This window comes from Triticum aestivum, chromosome 1D, assembly GCF_018294505.1.
Source record: "Triticum aestivum cultivar Chinese Spring chromosome 1D, IWGSC CS RefSeq v2.1, whole genome shotgun sequence".
Lineage (NCBI taxonomy): Eukaryota > Viridiplantae > Streptophyta > Magnoliopsida > Poales > Poaceae > Triticum > Triticum aestivum.
Genome location: NC_057796.1, coordinates 124,616,216 through 124,627,703, shown reverse-complemented (window position 1 = coordinate 124,627,703; position 11,488 = coordinate 124,616,216).

Genomic DNA, 11,488 nt, shown 5'->3' with positions numbered 1-11,488 from the left:
ACGACACGCAGGGGGTGACAAGCAAGGCCCCCTCCGCTGCCGCTGCGGCTGTAGCCTCCGCCTGGGCCTTGGCCGCCGTGTCGGCTTGTGCCTTCGCCGACTCCTCCGCCATCTCCTGCGCCGCCTTGGCAGCGGCCGCCCTCAGCTCCTCCGCCTCCCGCTCCTCCCGCGCATTCCGCTCCGTTGCCGCCTGAAGCTCGGCACGAGGGTCCACGCGGCGGGTATTTGCAGATCCTCCAGGCGATCCAACCACGGAGGCGGCAGCGATCCGCTCAAGAGAGAGCGGAGCCCTGTTTGATGAGACAAGACAAGGATTCAGAAATCGACAAGAAAAGAAGAAGGAATATGCAAGAGAATCTACACTTACGCCAAAACAGTTTGCGGCTGCTTCACCACCTTGCGGAAGCGGGCCGCCTTCGCGGCCGCCTCATCCCGCCTGGTCGCCGCTGCCCCGCCCTTGGGCTTCTTCGGCCGTCTGCCGAACAAGCCCGACGCGGCCCGGCGCTTCTGCGCGCCGCCTCGAGCAGGCGGCGCGGCGGAGGAGCCCGCGCCATGGTCGGACGCCGGCTGGCGGCGCGGGACGATTTTTGCCTCGTCGTCCTCCGGCCAGTCGTCGAAGCTGGCTCCAAGCCCGGAGCCGCCTGCTTCGCCGCCTCCTGCCTCGGTGTTATCGTCCATGGCGGCCGCCCCCAAGTCGGGGTCCTCCAAGTCATGCTCCGCCCAGTTGGGGAGAAATTGGCGATCCGCCCCCGCTGTCCCGGTCGCAGGTCGAAGGAGAGGGCTCTGCCAAGACGTGTCGACTGGTCAGAGTCGGCCAAGAAAAACTTGGTGATGAAACTAAAAGAAGAGAAGATAAAGAAAGCATACCATAGGCGGGGGATTGGCACGGGAGTACGGCTCCTTGCCAAACTGCCACTCTGCGGAGAGCTTGCAGTTCGTGAGATAGTTCACCATATGAGCCACCTCGTCATGAGGCATCTCCTTGGTGCACATCCGACTCGGATCAAGTTGGCCGCTCATTTGACTGATCAAATGAGGGCGGCCTTGAAGTGGGAGCACCCGACGCACCACGAAGGCGGCCAGCAGGTCGGACCCAGTCAGGCCCTCCGACTGGATCATTACCCGGAGTCGGGCGACGGCGGCGGCTCCAGCCGGCGACAGCGTCCTGGCCCGATAGGACCACTGGGGCCGCCTCCCAGCCAGTGGGCCGGCTACGTAAGCCGGCAAATTGACATAGTCACCTTGCGGGGCGATGTTCTTCACGTAGAAGTACGATTTCTGCCAGAGCTTCACCGACTGGATCAGCGTGATGGCAGGGAAGGGGTTGTCGGCTGCCAGCCTCCGCACCACGATGAAGGCGCCGCTCTGAGGCGTGCCAGCTTGGATTGGAAGAATTCCCCCCAGAGCTCGAGGGTGGGAAGGACGCCGAGGAAGCCCTCGCACAGAGTGACGAAGGCGGACAGCAGCACCACCGTGTTTGGAGTGAGGTGGTGCGGCTGGAGCTGATAAAATTCGAGGAAGGAGTAGAAGAAGGCGCTCGCGGGCAGGCCGAGGCCGCGCAGGAAGTGCAAGCGAAAGATTACCCGCTCGCCTTCCTCTGGCACCGGCGTGATCTCCTTCTTCGGCGCAAGACAGACCCGCACCTGGTCCTCGCCGGGCATCCGCCGCGTCTTGCGGAGGAAGTCGATGTGGTCCGCGTGGACGTTGGAGCCATCCCAGTCTCTGCCGTGCTGCATGACGGCAAGAAGCTGGCGAGAAAGGGCGCAGTGACGGCAAAATCACGGCCCCGCGGCGGCGAAACTGCGGGGTAGTGCGAAGACTAGAGGGACGGCGCGACGGCGAAGGGCTGCTGCGGCGGAGAAGGAAAGGAAGAAAATGGCGGAGCGAGGGGAGCGTGCGAGCTCCTGCCGTTCCCCCTTCTCCCCATACTTATAGCCTCGTGCGGCGAAGCCAAGGAGGCGAGGCGTGGGGGGAGCGTGGGATTAACTGCGTCCACTCCCCCACGTTCCGCGATTACTGCGCCCTAACAACGTGCAGAAACTGCCGCCGGAAGGTATGCGGCCCGCTTTGGGCCACAGAGAATCCGCGCCTGGGCCTAGGCGTGGGCGTGATGGGCCCCCGGCTTGCAGCGATGTCCCGTCGCGCGCGTGGGTTGGCAGGCTTTTTTCAGCCGGAGGGTGCCACGTGGTACGCAGGCGGCGAGCGGCCGGCCCACAACCTGGCGTGCGCACCAACCGACTCTGGCCTTCAGACTTCAAAATCTCGCCAAGACGGCGTACCCAACCGAAGCCGGCTCCTAGCTGCTGGCTCTTCAAGATAGGAAGCTGACCGAGCTTCTCGCCCTCTTCTCAGCCTTGAAGCCCAACCAGCTTTGGGGACTACTGTCGGAGTAAATGGCCACGGGTAGCCTAACCGACTCCCCTTGCTCTCTGAAAAATTATCAGGCCGATTGGGCCTTCAAGTATCCAAAACACAGGGCCGCCTTCCCCTGGTCAGCTATCTCACAGGCCGACTACCGGAAGGCGACCCAACCTCCAAAAACCTTCCCGAAGATAACCATAAGATGGCCGACTCCCAGAAGCCGGCCATAAGTAGACCGACTCCCAGAAGCCGGCCACAAGTAGACCGACTCCCAGAAGCCGGCCACAAGAAGACCGACTCCCGGAAGCCGGCGAAGACTGCACCCACCAGGGCTGCGCTCCACATAACGGTGATGAGACGGGGCGTGGCCACAGTACAGCCTGCCACCCCCGAATCCCGGAGCATGCATGGCCACAGTGCGCCGTACGGGTTAGCCATCCCCCGTCCGGCGCGGCACTGTTGCCATGTTGACCGTGACGTCGCCCACGACAGGCGCCAGTACGGCCCGCGGGTGGCGGGCCCCTTCAGCCAGAGAGACGTTCGAAGGCGGCCAGGCCTCCCCTAGTCGGCCTGAGGCGTAGCCGGCTCCCAATAGCCGGCTACCTCCCTCCCTCGAAGTATGTGCATCATTAAGGAGACAAGACGAGGTGAGGCTACAGTGAGAGCCCGCCAGGCGGCGGCACTGTAGCCACGCTTACCTCGACAAAGCCCCCGTCATCAGGGGCGAGGCAACAGTAACCAGCCGCCGACAAGGCCCCCAAGCGGTGGGGCCGGCCTGTCGACCAAGAGGCCGGCAGCCGGCGGGACCCACCAGTCGGCGGGCCCCAACGGCCGGCGGAGAAGCCGGCGAGCACAGACACTGACGCCTGGGACCCGCACCCAGCCGGATTACCATTGTATCCCTAGGGGGTAGGCCTATATAAACCCCCTAGGGCACCCATGCAAAGGGTTGATCTCGAAGATAGTTTTAGCCACCACGTAGAGGGAAGAGGAGAGCTAGCCTTGCCTTTCTTCCTCCTCTAGCCAAACAACTCAAGGAGCACTTGTAGCTACTTGTGTTGATCTAGTGATCATGCGGAGACCCTCCAGAGCAGGACTAGGGGTGTTATCTCCACGGAGAGCCCCGAACCTGGGTAAGATTCGTCGGCGTGCATGTCTTCGCCTTATCCCGTTTCCAGGCACCGGCGATGTCTTACTGGCTCCCACAATGATAAGCCACCCGTTGGCATATGTCGCACCTACCACCCGACAAGGGGTGTAGCATTCGAAACTTTGATTCTCTGATGCTAAACCCAAATCCTATGAAAGTTGTGAGAGAAATCTCTTTGTGTTCTGAGAAAATACTTGCCATCAAGAGACTGTGATCTTCTTCGTTGGGAGAGATTTGTCTCTGACCGAAGAGTGAGCATTAGTTGTTCCTCAAGTAATGTTACCGTTGCTCCAAAATTCGACTGTTGTGAACGTGTCGGTTGGCCATTGGCTGGACCGCGTATCCAAAATGGTCATTTCCCACCAGGGACGGTTGCGGCTATAAATAGCCACCCCGCACCAGCGTTGTCCGGTGGTTGCTCCACTTGATTCTGAGAAGATTGTTGAGCAATGATACGTCTTCAACGTATCTATAATTTTTGATTGTTCCATGATGTTATATTATCCTTCTTGGAGGTTTTACAATCATTTTATAGCAACTTTATATCATTTTTTGGGACTAACCTATTTGACATAGTGCCCAGTGCCAGTTGTTTTTTACTTTGCGGCGGCTCATTCGACGATTTACCAACAAGTTCTGCGCCGTTATTACAACCGCCGGGTTAAGACCAGAACCTTTCAAGAAGGTGACTTGGTGCTCCGGCTTATTCAGGATCAGACTGATATGCATAAACTATCCCCACCTTGGGAAGGGCCTTTTGTGGTTAGCAAGAATCTGAACAACAGGTCATACTATCTTGTCGATGTTCGAGACCACAAGGACTCACGCACATCGGAGGAGGAGACCCGTCGGCCGTGGAATATTGCTCATCTTCGGCCTTACTACACTTGAGCCACCGGCTCTTGCAATGTACATATCTTGACAATGTATATATTATGATGATTATAATAAAGATGGCACCCCTGTTGATACAGGGCCTCTGTTCATTTCATCTCAAAGAATAAAGAGTCTTTTTCACTACAAATGGACATTTGGGGGCTTCCTGCTCATTGAGCATAGCTGTGAATATCCCTCTTGATCCGGCGCAATGCCACATCTTCAGATGGTCATTTGGGGGCTTCCTGCTCATTGAGCATAGCTATGAATATCCCTCTTGATCGGCTCAATGCCACAGGTCACTTGGGGGCTTCCTGCTCATTGAGCATAGCTGTGAATATCCCTCTTGATCGGCTCAATGCCACAGGTCACTTGGGGGCTTCCTGCTCATTGAGCATAGCTGTGAATATCCCTCTTGATCGGCTCAATGCCGCAAGCCATTTGGGGGCTTCCTGCTCATTGAGCATAGCTGTGAATATCCCTCTTGGTCCGGCTTATACGCCCTAAAGCACGTGGGGGCTTCCTGTCCAAACATAGGTGTATTCACCAAAGAGAACATAGCGTTACTACCCTCGTGAACTGGCTTGGAACACCAGGTGTATTCACCGAAACCTTCCGGGTTATCCTTCTTTGTAGAATCTACCACTCCGCCTCGGTAATCCCAGAATGACAAGCCGAACTGTTGACAGTCAATCTTCTACAGACCCTGAACTTGTCAACGTTAAACCGGTGGTCATGTGAGGCCGGATTCACAAAGTGTAAAAGGTTAACTCAATGGCTTGGCGGCCCATGAAAGCCTTGGAGCTTTAGGCTTGGTGGCCTATGAAAGCCTCATTTTCTCGGTTTTGATTTGTTATCTTTTTCTGAGCATTTTTGGGATTCATATATTTAAGCCGTATTAACATATGGCTTGGGACAATTCAGGCCAGGTAGCCTTCATCTCTATGGCTCATATTTGAGCATATCCGGAGTTTATTAACCCGGCATGGCTTTAAGACTATAAGTCGCTAAGGTATGAGGATTTTTTTGCTTGGAAGCATTATGCTCTAAAGTTTGGGATATCACCCCTTGCTGCATATAGCATATTAAGCTGGTGGTATCTTTTGGATTTTCACCCTTATTCTGCTGGTAAGCCGGTGGTGTATCACAGGTATGATATTTTTATTAAAGGTCATGATTGAACCGGCCTTGGTTATGGATTATCTTTAACCACCAGTGGTTCTTTGTAAGGTATTATGACCTGTCCTGCGGTAAACTGCCAGGATCCTTGTCATGTATTTGTGTGTAGGTACAATAAAAAATCCGGTGCACATAGTTGAAGAAATCATAAACGTAAATGGCAGATATTCAACTTGACAAGAGCAATAGTATCATACAAAACAAAGCATGCATGATGTCATGCCAGATCAAGAGTTTAACTAAGCCTATTACAAAGGCATCTGATGCCCCACAGGAATAATTGTTTTAGCAGTTTTGCGGAAAGCAGATGTTAAGTCGACCCACGACTTATGACTCTTGGCCTTGCTGAGTTGAAGGTTGCGGCTCGTCTGGCACCGGTTCATCCGCCTGTTCTTCACCCAATGGCTGGAAGTTAGTGGTCGACCAGTCGATCCCAGTTAAAGCTCTGAATACAGCTTCGTCACATATAAGTGTGGATGGGTCAACATCAAGGGCATAAGTGTGCTTACGGATCGGAGGAGTCAGTTCCGGAGCATCATGAGTCGGCGCCTTCACCTTCTTATTATTGGCATCATAAACCGGTTGGTAATGTGTCAGATCAGTGTCTTCAGCCAGTTTGCTAGCCAAAGAACACATTTCCCTCGTAAGAGCGGCGAAGTCATCTGCAGTTAATGGTGATCCATCTTCTTTTATGCTTGGGCAGCCGTTTGCCAAATTGTCCGATTCAAGATCAACTAGCCACACTTTGGCCAGGGTTAGTTCAGTAAGGGCACCGACTCTTGCAGCTGATTTCTTCAACTCTTCAATTCGTGCACGCAGCATCGATAGTTTGTCCAACATACCATTGATAAGAGTTGGAGCTGTTTTGTTGTGAGCAGCTATGCAGATAACCCGCTGTGCGCCAGTGTACAACTGTTCTATGAGCATGTAAGCAGCTTTCAGTTTTTTCCGCATGTCTGAGCCAAGATGGGTAACCCGGGATCCTGCGTCATCAAGATGTTTGTAAGTCGGGAGCATATTGGATAAACATATGTTCAAAGATTAAGAGGAAATTATTTTACCGAAAACGACAACAGTCATGGCGTTAATTTGCTGCTTTAAGCCGGCAAGCTCTGTAGATACCAGCTCAAGGGCCGCTTCAGCATCCTCCGCCCTCTTCAGCAGGGCTGACTTCTCTGTATCCCAACCTGCTTGTTCAGCCTTGAAGCTTTCCTTCAACTTCTCCATCGTTGCTAAGGCACTAGTCAGTTCATCCTTGGCCTTGAAGGTTTCTGCTTGTTGAGACTTGATGTTCTCTTGAAGGTCGGCGACTTGGGATTCCTTGCTGCTCAGTTCAGTCTACAAAAGTAAACAGTAAAGAAGATGGCAATGAATTTATTTGAAGTCCCAAGCACAATACTAGTATTATACTTGGCACTTGGGGGCTAATGTCTATTGCTTCTTAAAACATTGTGAAGTCCCAAGTACAATATAGGTATTATACTTGGCACTTGGGGGCTAATGCATATTGTTCTTCAAGTATGGCTTTATTTGCTGACCCGGACAAATGATGGTTATCCGGTTTACGAAGGCTATGACTGGGATTACGGATTTCTCGAAGATGATTAGTCTCGACTTAACATATTTGTTAAGTCGACCCTTGGGGGCTACAGATGCAAAGTTAAGAAGCTAGTATTATAAAGTCCCAGTTTATATTTGCAAATATAAACGACCCTTGAGGGCTACTGGAATTGATCTACGCAACTATTGAAGTTTACAGCACATGTTATTCTATCATGTTCAATAAACTTGGCAGCTAAGGGAAAGAATATTCATATAACAAGGAATTGCAGTGTTTACCTCATAGCGCTCCCTCATCAGGTTCACTAAGCCGGCTTCAAAGTCACGGCTAGTGTACATGCGATTTAAATAGCTAGAATGGAGGTCTTGAGCACTGAAATGAGTGTAGCTCTCCAAGTCTGTTTTCCATTTGCCTTTATCCTCAGCAAAAAATTCTTCTTTAGCGCCGTGCTTGGAGAAGACAGTAGGTTGACCCGGAGCTGTGTATCCAAAGCCGGTGACAATAACGTCATCAGTCTTCTCCTCGGCAGGTTTGACTGGGCTTGGCGGCTTAGAGATAGCCGGCTCAACATCCATATGATCCATGGAAGCTTCAGGGTCCTCCGGAGGAGATTTGTCAATGGTGGTTTCTGCAGTTGGATGACGAGACTCTGGTTGTTTCTCCAGCTCAGACAGATTGAGATCGTCGACCGACTTAGTTAGCTTGGCTTTCTTGCTAGGATTGGCCTGGCCCCTGAGGATAAGAAGTGTCAAGAGGTCAGTATAATTATCAAAGCATAAGGTATGAATGGTTAAAAGGTATCCTTACCCACGCACAGTTTTAAAAGCCGGGATTTGCATCCCTGATGATTCGCCCAGAAGAAGAATGAGACGTCCCCTGATAGTTTGAGTCAGACGGGTTAATAGGTTGTCGGAAATGTATCAGAAATTTGAAGGACCTCTGGGCGGCGTTTGCGAACCGGCGTGTTTGGTAAGCCGGAAGAAGTGATCTGACCACCACTATGCCGGGTGACTCGACGAGCTTCGTGTTGCTGTTTCTTCAAAAGAAAGTTGGGATCCAAGTGAGCTAGAGGGTGAGAAAAGCTTACTTTCCGGCTTGCTTGTCGGGCTTTCTGTGTTGGCAGAGGTTCCGAGCCCGATGAAAGAGTAATTACCTCTGCGTCACCTACACGGCTGGCCTCTGTGTCGTCCTGATAACAATCATTGTCAATGAGATGTATAAAAAAGGAGCCAAGAGAATCAAGTTCTACCTCTGACTCATTATTCTCATTATCATCAGCAGACTCAGTAGTTTTCTTGGTAGACTTCTTGGTAGCCTTGGTTTTGACACGAGCCGGTTTTGTCGTCTTATCCTGCGTTTTCCTCTTCCAAAATGGATCATCAACCTGTTAAGATTGATAAGATCATAAGTAGACATCAAAATATGGATTAAGCATAAGATGTGCAATTCTTACAGCTGGCGGCTTGTTGAAGTACAAAAAGGACTAAGTCCAGTTTTGCTGCACTCCTTCATAGGTTCATTCAGCAGTTTTTTGGTGGCTTCAGTGATTTCCGCATCAGACAGTCGAATGTTACAATGGCGTTGAGGATCGTTTACGTCACCAGTGTATTCACACATTAAGCCGGGGTGGCGGCTTAATGGCAAGATACTCCAAGATAACCAGCACCGGAAAAAGTCGACGCCAATTAAGCCGTTGGCCATAAAGGCTCTGAGCTTTGAAAAGGCTGGTGTGTATTTGGCCCGTTCCCTTGCATTGAGCCGTTGGGGGAGTGGATGTGTGTTGCTAAGTTGGAGTTCACGGTAACCCGGCAGAGGGTTCTCACCGGCTGGAGAGGTGTCTTGACAATAGAACCAAGTTTGGTTCCAGTCTTTGGGGTGACTGTGGAGCTTGGCATGGGGAAAGTTGACTTCTTTCCTTTTTTGAATTGAGACTCCACCAAGTTCTTGGGATGGCCCGTCGACAAACTCTGTTTGGCGGTTTAAGTAATAGAACTCTCTGAATAAATCAACTGTGGGTTCCTCTTGAAGATAAGCTTCACAGAATACTTGGAAGTTGCAGATGTTGGACACAGAGTTGGGTCCGATGTCTTGAGGGTGCAGTTGTAAGAAATGAAGTACGTCACGGAAAAACTTTGAGCCGGGGGGACTGAACCCTCGGCCCAAGTGATCAGCAAAAATAATTATTTCTCCATCTTTTGGTTGAGGAGGAACTTCTCCACCAGGGGCTCTCCAATGGACGATTTCTTTTTTGGCTAAGGCGCCGGTGGCGACAAAGTTGTTCAAATCTTCTTCGGTAACCCGGGATTTGACCCAATTGCAAGACGTGTATGTCTTAGCCATTTTTGAAATGATCTGAAAGAAAGATTATGCCGGTTTAAGATTACATGGTTAAGCCGGCTTATGGTTAAAAGGAAAACAATAATGAAGCATGCAGAGGTGTTAAGCCGAAGACTGCCGACTTAAGAGGGGACTAATGGTGCCTGGCGGGTTACGGTTTAAAGTTAAGTCGTCCATGCAGTCAGTGGTTTACAGATATACAAAGGATAAATTGCTAAGGGATGGAAAACAGGTTTCACAGATTGATATCATAATTTTGGATCTACGGAGCGTCAGATAATGGAAAATATCCAAGACCTAAATTATGGTGCTTGAGCAGTTCATAAGATCCAGATCGCATTTTCCGTTCAAAAGAAGATGCTCTGATAGCGAAAATAAGTGCTATGAATATTACCGCGCAGGAAAGATACTAAGTTCGAATAAAAAAGGAGTGCTACAACCAAGAACGAGGACGAACTTCGATGAACTTCGAGAAATCCTAATGGGATCTATGAGAAAGGAGATAAGGAAGGTATACCAGGCTGTTGGACAGCGGAGGTGCGCGGATGAAATCTAGTCAAGATCAGGTCGATGCGGCGGCCGTTGTCGAGGCAGAGGCGAAGGTCGACGGTGGCGGCAGAGCTCGAGTGTTCGGGCGTCGCGAGGAGGAAGACGGAGACGAAGAGGCAAGGGGGGGAGTGAAAGGGACCCCGACCCTATTTATAAGATGAGAGGATAAGTGACATGCGCGGGAATCGAGGAGGCCAAAAAATGGATATGGCAGCGCAGATGCCACGATTTTCGAAGTTTCATTAAAAGAGAAGATTTATTAAGATTTGGGCTTTGCGCGATATTAATGACAGGTGACGTCACGGCGGGTTACCATGATCCTGGAAGTTGACGTTACGGTGAGTTACAAGGTTTCGCAGGAGTAATGAGGAAGGAGTTTTTTCTAAGTGTTGAAGATTGATATGAACAGGTTCAAATCAACCTGGGGCCTAATGTTGGGGATATAACTATTGGGTTAACCTGCCCAGGAGGGGCCGGGTTAAGCCCCTAGCGGTTCATCAAGACAAAGCCCAGGAAGATGCTTAAGATGGTGGTTCAATACGCAGACTCGTCAAGGGGCCTGAAGCCCAAAGGCGACTTAAGGCCCAAACAGGTGTAAACCGCCGTATATGTATGACTTGTATTATAAGGCATGTATAGTTGGTCACCGAGCCGGACACGTTGTTATGAGCCGGTCGGGACTCCGTGAGCCACCGGGCATCAACCTGTTTATATAAAGGGATGACCCGGCGGCGACTTAGGGCAAGAGACAACAGATCGAAAGCTAGGTCAACCGTATTCACTCCCTAGTAATCGAGACATAAGCAATACCACCTCAAACTGGATTAGGCCTTTACCTTCACCGCAAGGGGCCGAACCAGTATAAACTCATGTGTCCTTTGTCCCGTTTAACCCCTTTAAGCTAACCTAGTGCGATGGCTCCACGACTAAGTCCTCACACTAGGACATCTGCCGTGACAATTCCACGACAATATCAGTACCAAACGGAGTCCAAACGCAGCAAAACTTTTTGGAGATTTTTTTGGGACCAGAAGACACCTTGGGGACCAAGAAAGCACCTGGGAGGATGCCCGTGGGGACCACAACCCACCAGGGCACGCCCAGGGGGGTTGTGGGGCCCACGGAGGTCTCCTCCACCGCCTCTTCGCCCTATAAATTCCCAACTATTCCAGAAACTCTAGGGGAGTCGACAAAAAACAATTCTAGCCGCCGCAAGTTCCAGAACCACGAGATTCAATCTAACACCATCACGGAGGGGTTCATCATCCTCATTGGTGCCTGTCCGATGATGCGTGAGTAGTCCACCATAGACCTACGGTTCCGTAGGAAGTAGCTAGATGGCTTCCTCTCTCTCGTTTGATTCTCAATACAATGCTCTCTTGGAGATCTATTTGATGTAATGACTTTTTGCGGTGTGTTTGTTGGGATCTGATGAAGTTTGAGTTTATGATCAGATCTTTATCCATGAATATGAT